Here is a 23,432-nt window from a genome sequence, read left to right as displayed (position 1 = left end):
TTAAATATTCTGAAGATTCTTTCCAACTTCCTAATTATTTAATCAATTCCTAATAAGTAAAATATTTAACTAGTATAGCCAATGGCATAGAATAGTTTAAGCTATCATTGGCGTATTTTCCTTGGTATGAAAGAAAAATTTAGGAGTAAGTTTTGAGGAAAAGTCAGAGCAAATGCTATTACCCAAAGATAAAGAAGGAATCCAGAAGCTTGGATAGAATTTTAGCAAAGACCTCACAGACAGTATTTACTTATATGACGTTCATATGCATATTGAAATGCATTATTTGATGTACATTGATCCTTGCTCATAACAGTATCTCCTTATTTATTTAAAAAAAACAATCATTCCTTTGTAATTCAGTTATTGAAACACAGGGTTAATGAGCAATAATTTAGAATCACTATTATGTAACTGAGAAAATATAAGTATCTCTCAGCTCTCCAAGACATCATAATATTTTCAATTCTACACTTAAATGACCTCACCAAAAGTGCTTTCCAAATGTGCCTATCCTGTTGGTCTGAATTGGGGGAATACCAATAAGTGCTCTTTTCCTGTATATAATTTATTTTAAGCAGAGGATCTATTATAGCTGCCATCTGTTTTGGCTATTTCTCATTGTTTTTTGGCATATGAACAATGGTTTAGTGAACAAGTGAATCATGGACTTATTTAATACTCTAGACAGTGCTATAAAAACTAACTGTCACAGTGAAAATATACACAAATTATGGTTCAACAACATTTATTGGGGACCAAAGTTGCAATGGATGTTATCTTTCTCTTTTATTTGACACTTCTATTTTATTAATTCTGACCAGGTAAATTGAAGTTTTTACAGTAAATTTTCTCCAAGAAACTGCCTGGTATTTAAACCTTTTAGAATTAAATCAAGGAAAAGAGGGAAGAAAAATGTAACTTCTTTTGAAAAGGGTTCATAAAGCATAACTGCATTATATTAAATGAAAATATACCATCAGAACTCACAGTACTTTGATCAATTAAATTCTAAATTTGTTTATATTTATTTAAATTTTAGAAAAAATTTCCTTTCATCGTAATTAAAAAATTAACTACTAATACTGTATTCATTTCCTATGGCTGCTATAATAAATTATCAAAAAACTGAGTGGCTTGAAACAAAGATTTAATTTTTCCTCCCAGTTTTGGAGGCCAGAAATCAAGGTGTCATCAGGGCCATGATACTTCTCAAAGTTCAAGAGGAGATCCCATTCCTTGCCTCATTCAAATTTTGGTGGCTGTCACATTCATTAGTTTGTGGCTGCATTAATCCAATCTCTGCCACTGTCTTCACAGGACCTTCTCTTCTGTCTGAGTCTTTTCCTCGCCCGTCTCTTAAAAGAGTGCTTTTAATTGAGCTTAGGGTTCATCCAGGAAGATTTCATCTCAAGATCCTTAGCAAAATTTTATCTGCAAAGACCCTTTTTTACAAATAAGGTAATATTAACAGGCTTCAGGGATGAGGATGTGGGCATTTCTTTTGGGGGCCACCATTCAAACTACTATAGATAGTATCTGCCAAAGCTTAAATATCGGAATAGCATATGATAAACTCTCTAGGTTTAGGAGTCTAGTTTATGAAGAAGTAACAGGAAAGAGAAAAAAAAGGCCATTTCTTATAGCATGCCAACACTCCATCTTCATTCATCTTCCCTATAAATCATTGTTTCTGATATTCACAACTTTATCTCTGTTTGATACCATTTGCCACTGCCCAAAGGTATGATATATCCTTATCTCACACCACTTTTTCCTCAACTGAAAGGGGTTGATCAAGTGTAACACTTGAGGCTTAGCAACTGGGGGATTTCCCCTTAATGCTGTTTTTTTGTTTGGTTGGTTTTTTTTTAAAGGGTTGCACTTGATTATAACTTCTTTGCCAAAGCTGTGCTTGGTGTTTGTTCATGTACCCATAGACCAAGTCAAGCATTTTTTAAAATTCTATTTGTTGTCTATAGGGAACTTCCCTTGTTGCTATGGCTGTAGTTGAGGGAAAAGTCTACTGATGCCTTGCTTAAAGTTCAAAGTTAGGAATAAAAGGAACCAAAAGATTTATTGTTTGGGCATAATTATGAAGTTTGTGTTGGAATATTTCATGAAATTAAAGCTATTTTTTTAAAAACAGCCAACAATTTAATGATGCAAATAATATTTTGGCAGGTTTTTGTTTTTGCTTTCATGTCCTTTAAATAGTGCAAAAAATGGAAGAGAAGGAAACATACTGTAATTTATAATTTAATAGGTTTGACCAAGAATCAATGGTAGACTTAGGGAAGTAATTTACACCTGGATTTGGAATTCTCCACCCTTATTTCCGGGGATATTTGGATGCATGGATTTAACTCTTAGCTAAGATTAGGGTAGTGGAGTTAATGATGTGCTACTTCAAGTCCAAAACTCCCCTGGTAACCCCAAGGGAAACTGGTTTATTGATGGTTTCATTTGGCATAACTTGGTGGAAAACATGATTAGAAGGCAGTAATATCACGCTGGGAATGTCTGCCTTGAGCAGATTACTAGAAGACCTTGCCATCTAATCGTTTTCATACTTCATAACTTTTGTGACCTGTTGAAGAAATCTCTTGCCTTCCAAGATTGTAAAGATACTCTTCTATGTTTTCATGTGGAAGATGTATTGTTTTACTTCTGAAATGCATATCACTTCATCTGGAATTCACTTTTGTGTAGTATGAAATAAAGGCAAAGTTTCCCATATGGATACCAAATTTTCGCAGAACACTTTATTGTAAAGCCTACCTGTTCTGCAAAGCACCATAGGGTCACTGTTTAATAAGTCCAGTGATATATATCTGTGGGACTGTTTCTGCACTCTTTGTTGTATTCCATTATTCTGTTTTATTTTCATTCACAGTATCTTAATTAATGTAACTTTATAATAGATCAGTAGGTAGTGAAAGTTTCCAGCTCTTTTTAAAATCAATATTGTCTAGATATTTCCTATATTATTGCATTGCCATGTATACTTTTTAAGTTGACATATAACATTGTTAGTTTCAGGTGTACAACAAAATGACACAATATTTGTGTATATTGTGACATAAGCACAAAAATCTAGTTAACATCCATCATCATGCATAGTTATAAATTTTTTTCTTGTAATAAAAACTAAGGTCTTTCAAATATCTAATACAGTATTAACTATAGTCACATGGTATACATTATAGTCCCATGACATTTATTTTATAACTGGAAGTTTTGTCTTTTAACCATTTTTATTCATTTTGCCCACCCCCACTCTCCCACGCCCTCACCCCCCCAACCCCAGCAACCATCAATCTGTTCTCTGTATCTGTGAGAACATTTTTCGTTTGTTCTGTACATTCCACAAGTGGAATCACCTAGACTTTGTCTTTTTCTATGACTTAACTCACCATAATGCCCCCAAGTTCCTTTTATTTTGTCACAAATCGCAAGATTTATTTAAATCACTGAATAATATTCCTGTGTGTGGGATATATAAAGATACCAAATGTTTTAATATATTCATCCATCAGTGGATACTTAGGTTTCTTCCATGTTTCGGCAATTTTAAATAATGCTACAATGAACATGTGGGTGCATACATCTTTTCAAGTTAGTGTTTTTATTTTCTTTGGATAAAACCCAGAAGTGGAGTTGCTGGATCATATGGTAGTTCTACTTTTAGTATTTTAGAGGAACTGCCATACTGTTTTTCACAATGGCTGCACCAATGTACATTCCCATCAAGAGTGCAAAGAGTTCCCTTTTCTCCATATCTTCACCAATACTTGTTACCTCATATTTTTGATAATAGACATGAAGTGATATCCCATTGCAATTTTGATTTGTATTTTCCTGATGAGTAGTGATGTTGAGCACTTTTTTAGATACCTGTTGGCTATCTGTATGACTTCTTTGGAAAAATGTCCTTTAGGTCTTCCCATTTTTACTCAGATTATTTGTGTGCTATTGACTTGTATGGCTTAATATATTTTGGATATTAACCCCTTATTAGAAATGTATATTCTTCTAGGAGTTTTATTATTTCAGGCCTTAGACTCAACTCTTTAATCCATTTGAGTTATTTTTGTGTATGGTGTATGATAGTAGCCCAGTTTCATTCTTTCACATGTTACTGTTATTTTGTTTTATGTATGCCTCATGTAATCACAAAGCAATAACCTATAGCAGAAGCACAAAAGATATAGGAGTCTAAGCATAATACTTCAGTAAACTATCATATTACAAAGGAAAAGAGCAAGAAGAAAGGAACAGAGAAATTATGAAGCAACCAGAAACAATTTAAAAATAGCAATAATTATGTACCTGTCGATAAACTTTAATGTAAATGGACTAAATTCAATCAAAATACATAGACCCATCTGTATGATGCCAACAATAAACTCACTTCAGATGTTGAATATTGTCACATGCTTTTTATGAGTCTTTTGAGATAACCATATGATTTTTTTATCCTTAATTTTGTTAACATTGTATATCACATTGATTTGTGGACACTGAACCATCCTTGCATCCATGGAATAAATTCGTCTTGATCATGGTGTATAATCCTTTTAATGTATTTTTGAATTCAGTTTGCCAATGTGGTGTTGAGGATTTTTGCATCTATGTTCAGCAAGGATTTGGGCCTGTGATTTTCTTATCTTGTGTTGTCCTTGTCTGGTTTTGGTATCAGGGTAATCATGACCTCATAAAGTGAGTTTGGAAGTGTTTCCTAATTTATTTTTGGAAGAGTTTGAGAAGGATTGGTATGAATTCTTCTTTGAATATTTGGTAGAATTCACCAGTAAAGTCATCTAGTCGTGGACTTTTTGTTGTTCTTGTTGGGAGGTTTTTTGATTCCTGATTACCTCCTTACTAGTGATTGGTCTGTTCAAATATTCGCTTCATGTTTCAGTTTTGGTAAGTCGAATGTTTCTAGGAACTTATACATTTCTTCTAGGTTATCTAATTTGTTGGTGGATAAATTTTCATAGTAATCTCTTCTATTCCTTTGTATTTCTGTGTTATCAGTTGTAACATCTCCTCTTTCATTTCTGATTTGTTTGAGTCCTCTCTTTTTTCTTGGTGTATCTAGCTAAAGGTTTGTTCATTTTGTTTATTTTTTAAAGAACCAGATCTTAGTTTCATTGATCTTTTCTATTAACGTTTTAGTCTGTATTTCATTGATTCCATTCTGATCTTCATATTTTACTTCTACTAATTTTAGAGTTCATTTGTTGTTCTTTCTCTATTTCCTTGGTATGTAAATGTAGGTTGTTTATTTTAGATCTTTGTTTCTTGGTGCAGACATTTAGCCCTATGAACTTTCTTCTTCAAACTGCTCTTGCTACATCCCATAAGTTTAGGTAGGTTGTATTTCCATTTTCATTTTTTTCAAGGTAATTTTGTATTTCTCTTGTGGTTTCTTTGAGCCATTGTGTGTATGATAGCATGCAGTTCAATCTCCATATATTTGTGAATTTTCCAGTTTTCTTTAATTAATTTATTTTATAGAATGGGTGGTCAAAAAAATGCTTGATATGATTTCATCTTCTTAAGTTTATTAAGACTTCTTTTCTGACCTAACATATGATCATTCCTGGGAATACTCCATATGTGCTTGAATAGAATATGTATTCTGTTTCATTTTGGTAGAATGTTATATATATTTCTGTTAAATCCACTGGTACTACCACGTTGTTTAAAGTCAATGTTTCCTTACTGATTTTCTGTATAGGTCCTCTATCCACTGATGTTAATGGGGAATAAAAGCTCCCTACTATTATTGTATTGCTGTCTATTTCATCCTTTACGTATGTTCATACTTTGTATGTTTAGGTATTTCTATACTGAGTGCATTAATACTTAAACAATGTTATATTCTCTTGTTTGGTTGACCCCTTTTTCATTGTGTGATGATCTTTGTCTCTTATGAGAGTCTTTGTCTTAAACTTTATTTTGTCTGGTATATCTACCCCAACTTTCTTTTGGTTTCTATTTGTATAGAATACCCTTTTCTATCCCTTCACTGTCAGTCTGTGTTTGTCCTTATATCTGAAGTGAATTTCTTGTAGGCAGCAAACAGATGAGTCTAGTCTTTTGATTGGAGAATTTAGTCCATTTACATTGAAGTTTATTGATAGGTATGTTACTAGTGCCATTTTGTTTTATAATTCCTCTGTTTCTTTTTTCTCTTTCTTTGTGATTTGATTATTTTCTTAATTGGTATTCGTAGACTCCATCTTTTGTGTGTCCTCTCTAGATTTTTGCTTTGTGGTTAACAAGAGGCTTACATAAAACAACTTACTTTATAGCAATCTATTTTAAGTTGCTAACAACTTAAGTTTGAACGTATTCTAAAACCAACATTTTTAGAATTGCCATATCTTTAAAACCAGCTTGTCAGAATCTTTCCTATAAACAACATGTTATTTTGATTATAATGAGACAACTCTATAAAGAATTAATATCTTTATAATATTGAGTCTTTCAATCCATTAACCTTCCCTATCCCTCCATTTATCTAGTTCTCTTTTTAATACTTCTTAACTTAGAATAACTACAAAACATTGTTTTGTACATCATGTTTTCTTAGCTTGATATTTTTGTATGCTACTAAGTGGTATCATTTTATATTTTATATCCAAATCTTTTGTAGTTATATAGAAGTATAAATGTATCTAGATAGCTAACAAGATAAGTATATAGATAGGCATGCATATAAATATTTGTATACACCAAGCTTTTTTATTTACAAAATTGTCATTTATAAACAGCAAATTATTATTTTTTCTTGCCTTGTTTTACTGACAATAGATCCAACACAATCTTGGTGTGTTTTATGGAGTATACCTTTTTTATTCTGGATTTCAGAAAGAAAGATTTCAATACTTTACTTATTCTTTACTGAATCTGTTTTTGCTCTTGTTTTTGTTTGTTTTTAAGTGAACATTCTTTATGAGATTAAGATAAATCTTCCAAATTTTCTTAGCATCTTTGAATGTTTGTCAATTATATTAAATGATATTTTTGTAACTACATATACACTTTGCAGTAGGTAACATGTATGTTTTTCTACCTTATTAATATGGTGAATTACATTGCTTGATGTTTCTGTATTGTGTTTCTTGGAAGAAAATTATGTTGAGATATATTTATTTTAGTTAAGTAGATAGATAGATGATAGGTGGGTGGATAGATATAGATTTGATTTGTTAAGATTTTGTTTTGAAATTTTACATCTATGTTTATGTGAAAGGTTAGCCTATAATTTTCTTATTTTGTAATATCATTGTCCAGTAACTAAGTTATATTGTACACATAGACAACTTTGCTGAGTAGTTTGTGTATAATCAGTATTATTTCATCCTTAACCATCTGGAAATTATGTAGGTGACACCATCTTGACCTGGTAATCTCATTGAGTAAATTTTGGTACAAATTCTGATATATTTATTAAATATAGTAATATTGTTTGTCAGTTTTGGTAAATTGTGTTTTCCTAAAATATTGTTAAATTCATTTGAAATACAGACTATTCGGTGTAAAATTTATCATAATTATTTTTATTTCCCTTTTTATTAATGCCCATAAAATTAGTAGTTTTCATGCATGTTTTCTCTTTTTTGCTTGATTAATTTTTTTTTTTGGTTTATAAATTAGCTTTTAAGAATAACTAAAGTGCTTTTGTTGATTTTCTTTATGGTATGCTTTTTTTTATTTCATTGAATCCTACTCCCACCTTTTTATTGTTTGTTTTTAATTAAAATAAAGATGAAAGTCAATGAGAATATGATAAATCAACTTGGAAGAATGCTATGAAACAAAACTAAACATTTATGTAATGAATATGGAACATTTGACTTATTTTCTAATTTTAGTCCCGATGTAGTATTATTTTCACAAGTTTACAAATGATAAGAATTAGAAAGAGAAAACTTAAGTAAATTACCCGTAGGTTGCAGAGATAGGGTTGGAGGTGAAACTAGCATTTAAATCAAGGTTTTCCAGAATTGAAAGTCCATTACTGTCTCATATTACTATACTGCTCTGACAAATGTTTTGTGAAGTTACATTTATAGATCTTGAATAGGTGTCCAGAGTTTGTCTACCATCTATCATTTGACCCATTGCTTTCACTAGCTAAAATTTCACACATCCTCCTCTCATATTTTTTGTATATTGCAATATTCCTTTTTTAAATTTCCTTTTCCTCCTTTTTCTCACACAATTTTTTTTATTTCCTTCCTTAGTTTTCAGCCAAATGTGTAACTCCAGACTATAAATGCATAGCAATAAGATAGAATATATTTGGAAACCATTCTTCCATTTCTTTTTTTTCTTTTTTTAATGCACCTGGATTAGCTTAGCCAAAGTTTGTGGGTTTACTTGCTCAAGGGGCTGTCTGAAAAACAACCTGTTGTTCCTAAATTAGTTGAAGCAAATAAATATGTTTCTCAGTCATTATTTGGAAAACATCTACATTGGTAAGCAGCTTTTGCTACAGTAAGAGATTCTTGACTAGAAATGACCTAAATAAGTGAGCATATTTTTATATAACAAGTTTGAGGGCTGGAGTTTGAGGGCTGCTAGTATTGGTTTAGTGGTTCAAAGATGTCAAAGACAATATCTCTTTGATTCCCTTGACTTTTCTCCCATGTCTGCAAGGTGGCTGCTCAAGAGCCAAGTCTTTTGTTAACATTCAAAACAAGAAGGCAAACGCAACCAGATGTGAAGGGAGTGGTAGATGGTAGTTACAGTTGTCACTGACTTATGAAATAGTTAGCTAAAAAATAGGTCAGGAAGGGATTAGAGGCCCTGCAAGGAGAGGAATATGGCACAACTATTGGAAGGAATGAGTCTTGGGGTAGAAAATAAATGATGAGTAGAAATTCTAAGCAAAGGTCAGGGTCTGTGAATGCTTGCTTTTTACCTGGAATGTTATAGGTTTATGAGAAAAACAAAGAAAGTTCATTTAAAATATGCATGGAGGATTACAAAGTCAATAATGTAACTTAGGACTCTTGTTTATAACTGATATAAACCCAAATCAAAATCAAATAAATAAGTAAAGCAATCTCTGGCTTTCATAACAGAACATTTCAGTAGTAGAGCTGTTTCCAAGCATAAATTATCTCATGCACTCAAGATTACATGAGAGGAATATCTGTAACTCAGTGCTGATTTTCTCCATGTTGGCTTCATTTTAAGGAGGTTACTCCTGGGTGAGACAAAATGGCTTGATTCTACTGATTTTGCAAACCTAAATGAAAGAGAGTGCTTCATTCACTATAGTTTCAACCCAGGTGTTGGGATTTGAGTTTCTCTGATTTGGTCTGAATCAGAGCAAATAATCAACTTTATAATCAACTTTAAATCATTTATTGTGGCCAGGAACATCCAGAGGTGTGGTCACCCACCTACAATTACAAAGACTGATATTGGGAATAATTACTTCCCACGAGGAAATTCAAGGGAAATTGATGTTAAAATAAGAGAAACTTATGGCCAGGTGAACTGGTTCAAGTTAAGTTGTCTGTAAAATGTGGAAATTTAAAAATCTCCATGGTTTGGTTTTGAGGTCATAAGAACTGCATAAGTAAAAGAAGAGGGGTTTTTTTGGTGCAGATTTTCTTCAATGAGAACTATTAGAGTAGATATACAAGGATAATAATAGAGCAGAAAAATCCAGATGAGAAAACCTAATGGGAAGTAATATGAGAAAATTGGGTAGGGTACAGATGCTGAAGGTGTAATTTCAGAGAGAGTGCAAATTAATGGTAAATTAGAGGGGAAAATAAAAAAAAAAAACCTTAGAGAAATAAGGACAGTGTATTCAAAGGGAATAGAAAATTTTAAGATGCCAGTGACTAGGACAGTGCCTGGTACCAGATAAATATTTGTTGAATCTATGCAGGTAAAATAGAACATTATAAAATCCAAGGATAATTGTATTGGCAGTTAAGTACTTTGAAAAGATGATGTATGATGAGGTATTCAAACAATAATAGATCATAGTTTCAGAGTATTTGACAGGTGAAGAAAGGAGCTCTACCTAAATTCATGGCTGCTCCTGGAGTTAAATAAGGAAAGCATAAGGAAGATGAATATGAAACCTACAGCAAAACTTCTTTCTTTCAGAATGGGTCAAAACCAAGGTCACTTTGTAGAAATGATTTTCTGGAAAAATGGAAATTGGCAATTTCCCTTAATACTCATTGAAATAAAATCTCATTTTATTAGAGTAATGGTAGGTAATAAAACATGACTTCCCTCTTGTCCCATTTATTAATGAATTAGAATGGGCAAAACCCTGGTAATAATTGACATAAAAAGGCTCATAAGCATCAATAACGTCTTCCTTACCAGCATTTTAATTTTACAAAACCAGCATTTTTGTTAAAATTATAGTACATTAAAATGAGTTTTATCCTACTATTTGCTAAAGAAGTATGATGACAGTTTTTAAAAAGATAAGCATGGGTGGTGGAGAAGGCAGTTCAGAATTTGGCCTACACCATGTGAGAATTTTTTCTTAGACTAAAGATGTAAAATGAGATCAACTAAATATTTTTGGTTCGAAAAAAGCATGATAATTTTCAAGTTTTATATATTTAATTTCCAAGGATTTTTATTTGAAACTTTGAATAGTTAAAATCATTGAAACAAAAAAAGAGCATGAATCAAAATATAAAAGGTAGGTTAGGCTCTGAAACATTGGAGAAAGTGCTAAATTTGGCAAATATGCAAATATGTTTCTGGCAATAATAACGTATAGCTTTATCATCTACTGCTTGATCCTCCAGTGGATAATTAAGCAAGTTCCCTCTCCAAACAGTTTGTCCTAAGTGTACATAATAATATCACTAATTAAAATGTCCCATTAATGTCTTCATTTTATTTCATAGCTCAGTTAATTTTCTAGGCAGGTGAACTAATACATGCCTATTATTAGCTTACATTTTGAATCATGTCCAATGGTAATTCATAATCATTCTATACCATTTCTAGCTTTGAACTAACTCCATATGCTCAAGACTTTAAAATACTCTCCCACTCTTTGCTTCTTTTGTATTACAAATTTTGTAACTTTGCCAAATACAGTATTAGATGCTTAGATCTTATGACAGCTTTTATTTATGTATACTTAGATTAGAAAATACTGTATCTTCCATTCCAAATTTCTTTAGTTCATGTATATTATGAAATGAATTTACAGACATTTTATTCAGTTATTTGAATTTTATGTAAGGTTAGTTTAACCTGCTAATATCTATGACTGAAAAAAAAAAATTGATGGCAAGTCTATAGGGTACTGGGTTCACAAGATCTGTAGGGTAGGAAAAGGAAGGGGAAGATGACCACCGACAGGTAACAAAGAAGGCCTGAGATAAACTGTATTCAGCTTTGTCTTGCCCTTGACTTGTCTCCCACTGATAGATTTAAGCCTTATATGCATGCCAATATATTACTAATTTAAATTTTTTTTCTAATAACTTGTTTTTAAATTAAAAATTTAAGATCTTAAGAGATGTTAGTATAATTTGGGGGAATATCTCGCCTTCTACAAGACAGTAAATACTGAGTCATTAACCTCCATGTGGGGACTGGTTATGGACTTTAGTAGCAATGATTCTGAGATGAGGGAGACATATGATGCTCTTGACTTGTACCAAGGTGTTTTATATAACTTAATGCACATCAGACTCATCAGACTAATTGCCATTGAATTTCCTTGATTTTTAGTTTATTCATTTTTTTAAATAAATGATAGTTTTGGAATACATGATCTGATATTCATCCCTTCCAACTGTAAGCCCAAATACTAATGGGAGATTGACAACCCCTAACTAAAAGTGTGGAACTCATTGTAATGGCAGTCCTTTCTCTCTTGACATTGACTTCTGTAGGACTGGGAACACACACACTGGTTCAGCGATGGCAGGGAATAAATTTGTTAGTGAGACTAGAAAATAAATTTACCAGATGCTTCTGGGAAGTAAGGATTTTTTTTTTAAACACTCTTCCACTAGACACATATTATGGTTATAATGCATATTTCTTTATTGCCAACATAGTATCTCATTGTTTATTGGAGAGTGAGACTATTCTAAAATAAAGCATACAAAAAATAATTATACACTTCAGTATTAGCTATCAGTTAAAATTCCTATGTGTATCTTAATCTTTCACTTGCTGAATAAAATGCAATCACAGACTATCCCTTACACCTTGAATCTATGTGACATCATTGGAATTGGTTGAATAGTTCCTACTGAAAATAAAATTTTAGAGCATATCTGAATAGTGAATAATCAACTTTTGGAACTTTGTTGCATATTTCAATTATGAAATTGAAATGCATACCCAGTACTCTTATTTTAGTAAAAAGGTTGCAAGCCACATGTCCCATTCAGACAAAATCTCCTTTTCCTCTCAAAATTGTCCCCACAAAGCTACTCAAATAGCAAGAATTAAAGTTTTATGAAATTTGCTTATGAACACATGGTTGCAGTTAGGGTCTTTTATTGTTTCTTTGTTTTTTTCTTTCTGATTGAAAGAAACAAAAGAAAAATTTTAACATATAAAGCAACATAACAGTTTTATTCTGTGTACATTATCAATGTATTTTAAAATAAATGTAACTCAACATTAACTTGCCCCATCAAAAGAAGCTCAGTAGGTCTTTAAATACAAGGTAATGCAAGGAAAAATGTTTGTAGAAAATATAATTAAAGTGGGCTAACAATAATCTCAATAAGGCAGCTAACGATTTTTTTTTAGCTTTGCTCATCTGACATTTGGTGTTGTTAACAGTATAAAATTAATTTCCTCAAATCAAAATACATTTTTATTAAAAATCATTAGACACATCAGATAGTAAATATATCAGTTTGGTCTGATGCTGTCTCATAGATTTTCACTTGAGATTTATAGAGTAAATTACAGACCTATGATACAGTCATATCAGATAAACAGCCACGTATTTGAAATATTCTCAAAAAAAAGAAAAGTTGCTATTTTCAAACACTTTTATAATTGACACCTGCTCAATAGGGCTGTCTTCTCCAAAGTATACATCTCACCTCAACAGTCAGTAGGGAATGCCCTGCCTTTTAATCATTTCTGGAAGTGTTTCAACATTTATGGGAATGATAGTGCTGTGTCATTCCACATTGATTTAATCGGTGACATGTTCCTGGAAGTCACTTCATGGTATACTATTATATAAGAAATGAAGGGAAATTACTGCGGAAGAGGGGGAAAAAAGCATATGGTACTGGATAACAGTGATCATTTCAAATATTATAAAGCATGTCACTTAATCTATTTCTGCCTGAATGTAACCTCCCTCCTCTGTATCAATATTATTAAGGTATATCAGCTACTATGAAGAAGTGCTTACCTTCTAAGAAATGTATCTTAAATATAGCATTAAAGAAGTATAAATTGCTATCCTGAAGCTGAAAACCTATGTTTTACAGCTTTAATAAACATCATTATCTCCATACGTTATTCACATTCATGCACGAGTGTGTGCACACATACCCCTCACGCATGCGTGCACACACATAAACACACACACGCACAAAGGGAATAAATTTGTGATAGTTGTTGAAATTGCTTTACTAAATGTTCTGTTCTAAAAAGTGAAAACTGCCTGGATTATTTTAATTAACATAGGCTTTAAGCATTTAATCCTGGTTTCCTTGAAATGCTTTTGGTAGGGGCAATGTTTTAAAAGTAGTCTGTAACTTATGAATATATAAAAAAAGGAAAATCTTAACATGAATTTGGGAAGGTCCAGTGCTGAGATGATGACTTTATTATATTCACTATTTCAAGTTTCAAAGCTAATCTAATGGAAGTACACATAAAATCAGTTTAAACAGTTTTTGAATAGACTATAAGGCATTTATTTTTAGAAGTTTTATGCAATGTAGATTTTTAGTATTTCTAATTCCTGGTGTTATGTTTGTATTGTGTGAATTTCTTAATATTAACACATTTTTCTCTAAGGTGCATTTTGTACAGAAAAAAATTCTTGTCTTCAAATGTCTATCAAAGTGTCTGTACCCTGAATCTTTTCAGATCTCCCTTGTTTCAGCAGTTTCCTGATGCAGGTAGGAGTTTCTTAGCATTTTTGCCAAATAATCTGAATAATTTGTTCATGTACATAGTTACCTCCTAAAAGGGATTTGAGGCATGCTCCTTATAACATCAAAATTTTGTTGTTCTTTCTCCTACATTTTTACCACACTCTCCCAAAATTCTGAGACACCAGTTCCAGTAGGTGATTTTTTGTTTGGGTGAGAACTGGTCATCTGCTTCCCTGTAGGGGTCATCTGGACTTGTTTAATCATGACATATTTCTGGCATCACCAGAGATAGAATTCTGACTTAGTATTCTCAAATAACTAGATTCTAACTCTCTGATTATTTCACATATCCCCAAATCTGACTTATATCCCATCTAATTCCCAATCTACAAATCCTTTCAATGTGCCTCTGGAACTCCTGGACTGTCATCAAGGTATGTCTTAAATCCTCAACTTTCTCTGAATCATCCCTTTAACTTCTTTTTCTAATATGACCTTGGCTCTCTTCTGAGGTCACTAATTCCACTATGCCCTTGAGATGGCTGATCTTTCCTCTTTAGAGTAGGTGATTCTTTTTACTCCTAATGCTGCTTGCAGACTATCAGACCTCTATCCCCTCACACTACACACACAGTCACACTCTCTCAGCTCCATTGAAGTTCACATGATCAGACCATACCCCTATTATAACTCTTTGTGCAGTCTTTCTGGTCAGTTCTCCTTGTTCATGAATAATTTTAGTATCTGCTTTACTGACACCTACTCTATCACTGTCCTGGTCAACATTCTTCAAATTTTCATTACCGTTTGAATAATCCATCCAGCCTCCTGTCCATTTGGTTCCTTGTCTTCACTTTTATTGATTTTTCCTCCATCTTATAGTCCTAATATGATACCCTAAAACTTGTCATTATAATAAATGCAACACATTCCAAATCTCCATTTCAATTACCTTATCCTTAGAGTACTACCTGCAATATTTAAAACTTATTCTTTCTAGAACTGAAGTTAATTAATAATCCTATTCTCCTAGTGACTATTTTGCAGGTTATTTTTCATCTCCTTAAACTTCCAAAATCCACCTTCTTCTCAACCAGTAATCTTCCTCTGTCAGTGCCCTGAAGCCAACAATCACTAGGGATATTTGGTATTTTTGTAATTTGTACAGTTATCAAAATTTGTCTGTGCTTAAATGAGATTATGAGGTGGTATTTGTTTTTGTCTTAGTCTCACTTAATCATAGTCCTTGAGTGATATTCCCACCCACACATGTCCTTAAATAGTTTAGAATAATTATAGATAACTGTACATATGAGATAATGTACTCTGAAAACTTGGCATTTGAAAAAAATTGACAATATGGCTACCAAGGGTGGCATTTCCTTGGTAAAATCACCACAAGTAAAAGTTTATCCAATTTTGAGCTAGCATACACATTTTTTTTAGTAATCTCAATTGTAAATATCCATGTAATATACATTTTGATTTTTTCAAAAGAAATTATGCTTTTGACATTAATTGGACCTTATTGCATAGATATATGTACAGTTTTATCTAAGTTCTGAAATTAGAGTTGCACAACTAAGACAACTCAGTACTATATATTGAAGTGGAATGAGGGTGAGGTATTATTTTGGAGTAAGAATTGATTTTGTTTTGAAATACTCACCTGATCCTACACTCAATGGTAATTATCTTGATTTATGTTCTCAGAAATATACCTAAAGACTCAATTCCTTTTTAACTTCACTGACTTTTTTTTTCTTTATCAAGGTACAATTTACATACAATAAAATCTACTTCTTTTAAGTGTAAAGTTTAAACTTTGGTGATTGAATACAGTTGTATAACTTCCACCACAATCAGGATATAGAAAATGCTCACCACCAGTGTGACCTTTCCTAATATTATTCTGTGAGATTACTTATGTTCAATAAGAGAACATCTTGACCTAACTGTGACTGCGAGGCCAGCTTCTAATAACACTGAATATTTGCTGTTAGTGTTAGCTGGTTCAGAATATCAGGGGATTCTTTTCTATTTCACATTTCTCCCTTAAATAAGAACAAATCAGAAGATAACTTCTACATCTTCCCAGTACCAAATATATGTATTTTCAGCTAGTTTCTGCTACATATATAAAATGTCATTATTCCTATACAAGGCAAACCTTTCTCCCTATGTATTGGATTCTATCCCATATCACTAAATCAAGGAACTTCCTTCTACAATTTCATTTTCTTTTAAAAATATCTTTTATTTTTTATTGAGGTATAATTGATGTAACATTATACTAGTTTCAGGTGCACAACATTTTGATTTGATATCTGTATACACTGCAAACTGATCATCACAATAAATATCTGTTACCATACAAAGTCACAGTTTCTTATGATGAGAACTTTTAAGATGTACACTCTTAACACCTTTCAAAGATGCAATACAGGGCTTCCCTGGTGGTTCAGTGGTTGAGAGTCCTCCTGCCGATGCAGGGGACACAGGTTCGTGCCCTGGTCTGGGAAGATCCCACATGCCGTGGAGCGGCTAGGCCCGTGAACCATGGCCGCTGAGCCTGCGGGTCCGGAGCCTGTGCTCCGCAACTGGAGAGGCCACAACAGTGAGAGGCCTGCATGCTGCAAAAATAACAAACAAACAAACAAAAATATGCAATACAATGTTTTTAAGTATAGTCACCATTCTGTAAATTACATCTCCATGACTTATTTTATAATTGGAAGTTTACCTCTTGACCCTCTTGAAACATTTTTCTCACCTCCCATTCCCCTTCCCTCTGGCAATTACCAATCTGTTCTCTGTATTTTTTAGTTTACTTTTGTTTGTTCATTTGTTTTTTTGGATTATGCATATAGGTGAAATTGTACAGTATTTTCTATCTATGTCTGACTTATTTCATTTAGCCTAATAGCCTCAAGATCCATCCATGTTGCCACAAATGGTAGGATTTCATTCCTTTTTATACAGTTGAGTAGTTTTCTATTATATATATTTACCACATATTTTTGTATCCATCATCTATCCATGGGCACTTAGGTTGCTTCCATATCTTGGCTTTTGTAAATAACATTGAAACAAACAAAGGGATGCATATATCTTTGCAAATTACTGTTTTCATTTTCTTCAGATAAATACCAGGAGTGGAATTGCTGTATTGTATAGTAGTTTTTATTTTTAATTTTCTGAGGAAACGTCATACTGTTCTCCATGGTGGCTGCACTAATTTATATTCCCACCAACAGTGTAGGAGGTTCCCTTTTCTCCACATCCTTGCCAACACTTGTTTGTTTTTGTCTTTTTGATGTTAGCCTTAGCCATTCTACAGGTGTGAGGTGATATCTCATTGTGGTTTTGATTTGCATTTCACTGATGATTAGTGATATTGAGCATTATTTCATGTGTCTGTTGGCCATCTGTATATTTATTTTGGAAAAACTGTCTATTCTCATCTCTGCCTTCTAAAATATTTTTTTCTCTACATTGTATCATTCCTATAAGGAAACAAATATTTTGTATTATCTCCCACTTTAAAAATAAAGGTAAAAGAACAGCTTTCCCTTGATCTTCATTCTCCTCCAGCTTTTATCATTTTTTTAATATACTTCCCTCATTTCAAATGAGATTGCTTAACTACTGTACATATTCAGTCATGGCTTCCTCTCCTCCTGTTCTCCTTAAATCTCATCTAATTGTCCCCAGTATTTGCCAGCAGCAGCTACGGTCAAGGTTACTAATTCCTCCATATTGCTCAAACTATGGGTTAGTTCTCAACCCTCTTTTTTTCTGAAAATCAGCAACATTTGACATGATTGCTTCCTGATTTTTGAAACATCACTTTTATTAAATTTGCAATAACAGTATCTTTGTTTTCTTCTCAGTCCTTCTGAATCTCCTTTGATAGAACTTTTCTTCTTGCTGCTATGCGTTTTGAAGAGTAACCTCAGATTGTGTCCTGTTACACATTTTCTTCTCTTTTTATGGTTATTCTTTGGCTGATCATATGACCTATAGAGAAATAATTATTTCCATCCCAGAACTTTCCCTTGAATTTTAGACATTTATATCCACCCAGCATATAAAATGTGGCCTGCCTCAAGCTGTTTTCTTCACTCTTCTGTAGTCTACTATCTGATATCTGTTAGTATCCTAGGAATCTGTCTAAACCAGTCGCCATTCCTGCCTGGGATGATACAAACTATATTTCACAGACTCTTTTTCCAGTGGCTTTCTGTTAGGTTCTCTTAATATAAGATTGTGGCAGGATATTGGAAGCTGATAAAATTATAAAATACTTCTGTGGCTTCTGAGTGTCTCTGACAATCGTTGTCCCAGCTGTGTTAGTGGAGATGGTGGTAGTGAGAAAAACTTGAGAAGCAGTAATAACAGCAACCTTGGAGACAGTGACAGGAATGTGGTAACAGTACTTAAAGCAGTAGTGACGTTTGCAAAAAGAGGGGATGTGAGTGAGCCCCTGGATTCCTGCTTAACCAGTTCAAACACTGCAACTGGAAGCTTCAACTAGGAGAACAATCCCAGGCTTGGAGCGACACCATTCTCCCTATACTTCTCCAGCTCTAAGAGTAATAGTGTCTTCCTGAAATTGTTCATTGTTTGCTAACCTCACCTATCCCTTTTTGTTCCTTCACTTCTTCAATGAAACTTTTTAAAATGAAATTCTCTAACTTACCTCCATTTATATTTCTTGAGTAGTTTGTTTTCATGATTGAAGACTGACTGATAAAACATATGAGCCAGAAGGGCTCTGGGGAAACAGATCTTTGGGGATTAGCTAGCTAACATAATTGCTTTAAAAAAGTGATTACATCCTTATCAGTGGAAAATAAACTGGAAGATAAATTGATATTACTCAGAGATGGATGCAGTGACTGAAAACTTTGGTCCTCCTTGTTTGGAAGAGTGAAATATCTTCCTCTGGATGAAGGATAGTTACATCCTATTAGGAAGAAGCATGGTTATTCTCTTTGACTGAATAACCAACATAGTGGACAGTGCCAAATAGTGTCTTGTCTCTTAGTACAACACCCATCCTTCCATACCTCATTTTTACCTTCAAGTTAGAAAATGTAAATTACGTTTCCTAATCCATTTTGCCAGCTGCCTTCCCCATTGCATTCCTCTAATGGAAGACACAGGAAAAGGATCTGAATACAGGAAGAAGGGAAAAACCAATCCATTCTAAACTGCCAACTAGTCTTTCAGTAGTTAAAAATTATGGGTCAGGGAGTGATTGTTTAAACTGCCATAAGAAAGAACTCCAACATCTCACTGGTATATTTATTGCTCAGACAACATGTCCACCACTGGGATAATCTGGGGATTCTGTTTCATGTCAATCTAAACCAGAGATGCAAAGGTATAGAGCATCCACCATTGGAACATTGTTAGCTGCTTTTGGCAGAGATAAAGAGCTTCTTTTCACATTTTTTTAGCTTAAGAATGTCACTTGGCCCTACCTATCTCCAAAATTGTCAGGAATCTGGAGATAATTTGTGAACAATATTAATAAGCACTACACTAACCTTCCACCATAAGAACATGTACTTCCCACACCTTTGTAAAAAAATAAAAAATAAATTGCCAACATTAAAATCTCTATTTAAAAAAAAAAGAAATACAAATTCTAGGGTATTTTCAGCTTTTGTACTTATCTTTAATGGAAGCATCATCTTAAATCAGTTTTTTCCTCCCATGTTGCCCATTGAAATAATTGGTACTCCATAAACTCAAGTTTTTTAAGCAAAAAAGTTTTGGATTCCTTTCTTTGTCTTACATCATATATCCAGTACATCAGAAATTCTGGCCACCTCCAACTTTGAGATGTTTGCCAAACAAGAATATTTCTAGCACTTCCACTGCTACCACATTGGTCTGAGCCACCATCACTTTTTGTCCCAGTTACTATAAAAACTTCCTAACTGATCTCTCTGCTTCCACTCTTTTGCTACAACAGTCCTGTTGGCCCCTTTGGTACTTAAGTCAGTTTGTTGCTCCCTTCACCAAATTCATGTGATGGCATCTTATCAGTTGTGAAGTAAAATATCAGAGCTGTTATCTACCATGCTCTACAAAATCTGATCCTTAACCACTTGATAGCTATGCCAGTGATGGATACAGTTGTATAGGTATAGTAGGTAGACAGATAGATACATATATACATATATAGATAAAATGGAAGTAATATTATTAGTCAAAATCCTTAGTGTATGCAAAAGCATTGGTTGTTTAGAGACTTTTAATGGTGATTCAAAGAAAAGCATATGGCATTTGGTAGCACTTTAGCACTTGATTAACTGCTCCTATTAGACCTTGGATATTCCAGGGAATAGCAAAAATACTTTTTTAAGTTTGCACTTGTGAGTAAATGATAAAGAGATTAAATGAAATGTGATAGAAGTGGAATAAGGTTGCAATTCATAGAAGGGTAATGACTTTGACTTAGGGCTTTACAGGGATATTATTAGTTACATGTCAATATCAAATCTTAGCCATGAATACACATTCTTAAATTCCTTCTAAAAATGAGACTATTAAAATACTGAACAAAATTATTATCTTTATAATACATGAATATTATAAAAGTTTTTTGGTTCCTTTAATGATAAATGTGCTTTTTAAGATCTCCAGAGTCAAATTCATTGTTGGAAGGTTTTTTCCTTAAGATTTGTTAAAAAGGTTTTTATGTTATAATCTCTATAAATGGTTCTTATTTACATTTTATACAACAGTATTCAAAATTGCCATTAATATTCCAACAATCAATAGAACTATTTATGAAATTTCATCATTATAGGAATATGTATATAATTAACTATAATAAAATTATTGAGCCTGTATAAAATTTTTTCATCCACCATAATTTCAGTATTTCATAAATTATTCTAAAATAAACCAGAAAGAAAAAATTGTACAGCCTATCAGAAATTATAACACACAATAGAAAAATTAATAAAATTTAGAAATAATAAAAATCATATATAAAATTACTTTTGCCTAATCACATTGACTACATTAGGGATCTTATCAGGGTCAGGGATGTGAGGCAAAAATTTAAGAATTTTATACTTCGGAAAACCTGTGATAAAGAATAGCTAGTGAGCATATCAGGAAAGATCTGGGGAATGAGAGGGAAAAAATGCCTATCATACCAATGAACTACACAGAAAAATGTATACATAAATACAATTTTATCAGTTTGTACTAATATTTCCAGTGTGTAAAGGTTAGTTAGAAATATGAATCTCAGGCCCTATCCCAGACCTATTGCACAGAATTCACATTTTAGAAGGCTATTTTATGTTCATTAAAATTTGAGAAGCACTGGTCTAATAAGCTACTGAGAACTAGTTTGGATTGAATGGAGTGTCTACCATATTGGAGAACCTTTTCCTGTTTTCTACCTTCCTTCCATCTATCAAACAGCTTCCAGCTGTTCCATTGAACACAAGATACGTGACTATTAATGAGCATTCTTGACATTTTTCTAAACACTGAGGCTTGGATTTCTATGGTAGTAGAGAAAACCAACAAAAGAGAAGTTAACTGAAAGCTAACCTCAGAGTATTATATGCTTTGACAAAGGAATAAATTCATCTGGCCTTACATAGTAAAGGGAACACCAACATATTTTTATGGACCACCACTGATGTTTCATACAGTGGTTCTCAGATAGTCTGATGGTATGCCAAAAGAATATAGTAAGTAAAGCAGTTCTGCTCATATGTTTTTGAAATCTTTTTTTTTTTTTTTTTTTTTGCGGTACACGGGCCTCTCACTGTTGTGGCCTCTCCCGTTGTGGAGCACAGGCTCCGGACGCGCAGGCTCAGCGGCCATGGCTCACGGGCCCAGCCACTCTGCGGCATGTGGGATCTTCCCGGACCGGGGCACGAACCCATGTCCCCTGCATTGGCAGGTGGACTCTTAACCACTGCGCCACCAGGGAAGCCCTGAAATTTTTAAGTGAAGGATTATGTTCGTCAAAACATGTTTTGCTTATTTAACAAATTCTTAAACATTATACATGAGATATGATGATTGAGTGATTTCTTCTTTACTATCATGAATGGTTCATTTTGTTTAACATTTTATGTCTCTAAATAAGTTATTTGTTAAATTTTCAGTTTATCATTTCACTTGCATTATCATCCAATAAGCAAAATAGATCAAAGTTTAAATGGCTGATAATTCTTTATTGGAATGGAAGTATAGTTGTTAAAACAGCAATTTAAATATTACAACAAAATTAGTAAATCAAATGGCACTATTGAATTCTGTTTTTTGTAATTGGGGTATAGTTTTTTACAATGTTGTGTTACTTTCTACTGTACAGTGGAGTTCCCTGTGCTATATAACAGGTTTTCATTAGTTATCTATTTTATACATATTAGTGTATATATGTCCATTCCAATCTTCCAATTCATCCCACCCCATTATTCAGCCATAAAAAAGGAATGAAATTGGGTCATTTGCAGAGATGTGAATGGACCTAGAGACTGTCATACAGAGTGAAGTAAGTCAGAAAGAGAAAAACAAATATCATATATTAACACATATGTGGAATCTAGAAAAATAGTACAGATGAAGCAGCAGTATTGAATTCTATACAATATTAATAACATAAAATATGGAATAAGCAATACTACCCCAACTCTCTAATGGTTTTCTTTTTAATGGGATGAAAACATTCTTTTGCAAAATATGAATTCATTCTTGTCATATATAAGGTTCATATATGAAAGAAAGCTGATCAATGACTTTTTTGTTGAGTTCATCACTGAAAACTACATAAAAACAGTTTTCTTTGTTAATGATTATTATGAATAATGATGTAAGCTAGAGTAGGACGAGAAATGATGAAAACCAAGTAAATATTCAATGAAACCAGGTATTTCTATGTAAAATGAACAAAGGAGTTTCCACCTGATTTTGGATTTGTACATTCCTTCATTCAAGAAGAACATTAGGCTTTAAAAATACTCCCTCTGATTGGAAAATTGTAGGTTAAGAAATAGCAAAGTATGTGTCCATGAACCAGTCACAGAAAGAATCTCCAGTTTTTCATGTGCTGTGCCAAGATATATACAATAATTAAAGACTTCTGTTTCACACCAATGTGTGTTAGCTATATAAGGAAAAAGATGCTAATATTTTTTTTAGTGGGAAATGATTTTATTTTATTTTTTATACATTTATTTTTTTTTTATTTTTGTCTGCGTTAGGTCTTCGTTGCTGCACGTGGGCTTTCTCTAGTTGAGGCGAGCAGGGGCTACTCTTCATTGTGGTGCACAGGCT

This window comes from Kogia breviceps, chromosome 4, assembly GCF_026419965.1.
Source record: "Kogia breviceps isolate mKogBre1 chromosome 4, mKogBre1 haplotype 1, whole genome shotgun sequence".
Taxonomy (NCBI): Eukaryota; Metazoa; Chordata; class Mammalia; order Artiodactyla; family Physeteridae; genus Kogia; species Kogia breviceps.
Note: the sequence above shows the minus strand (reverse complement) of the source record.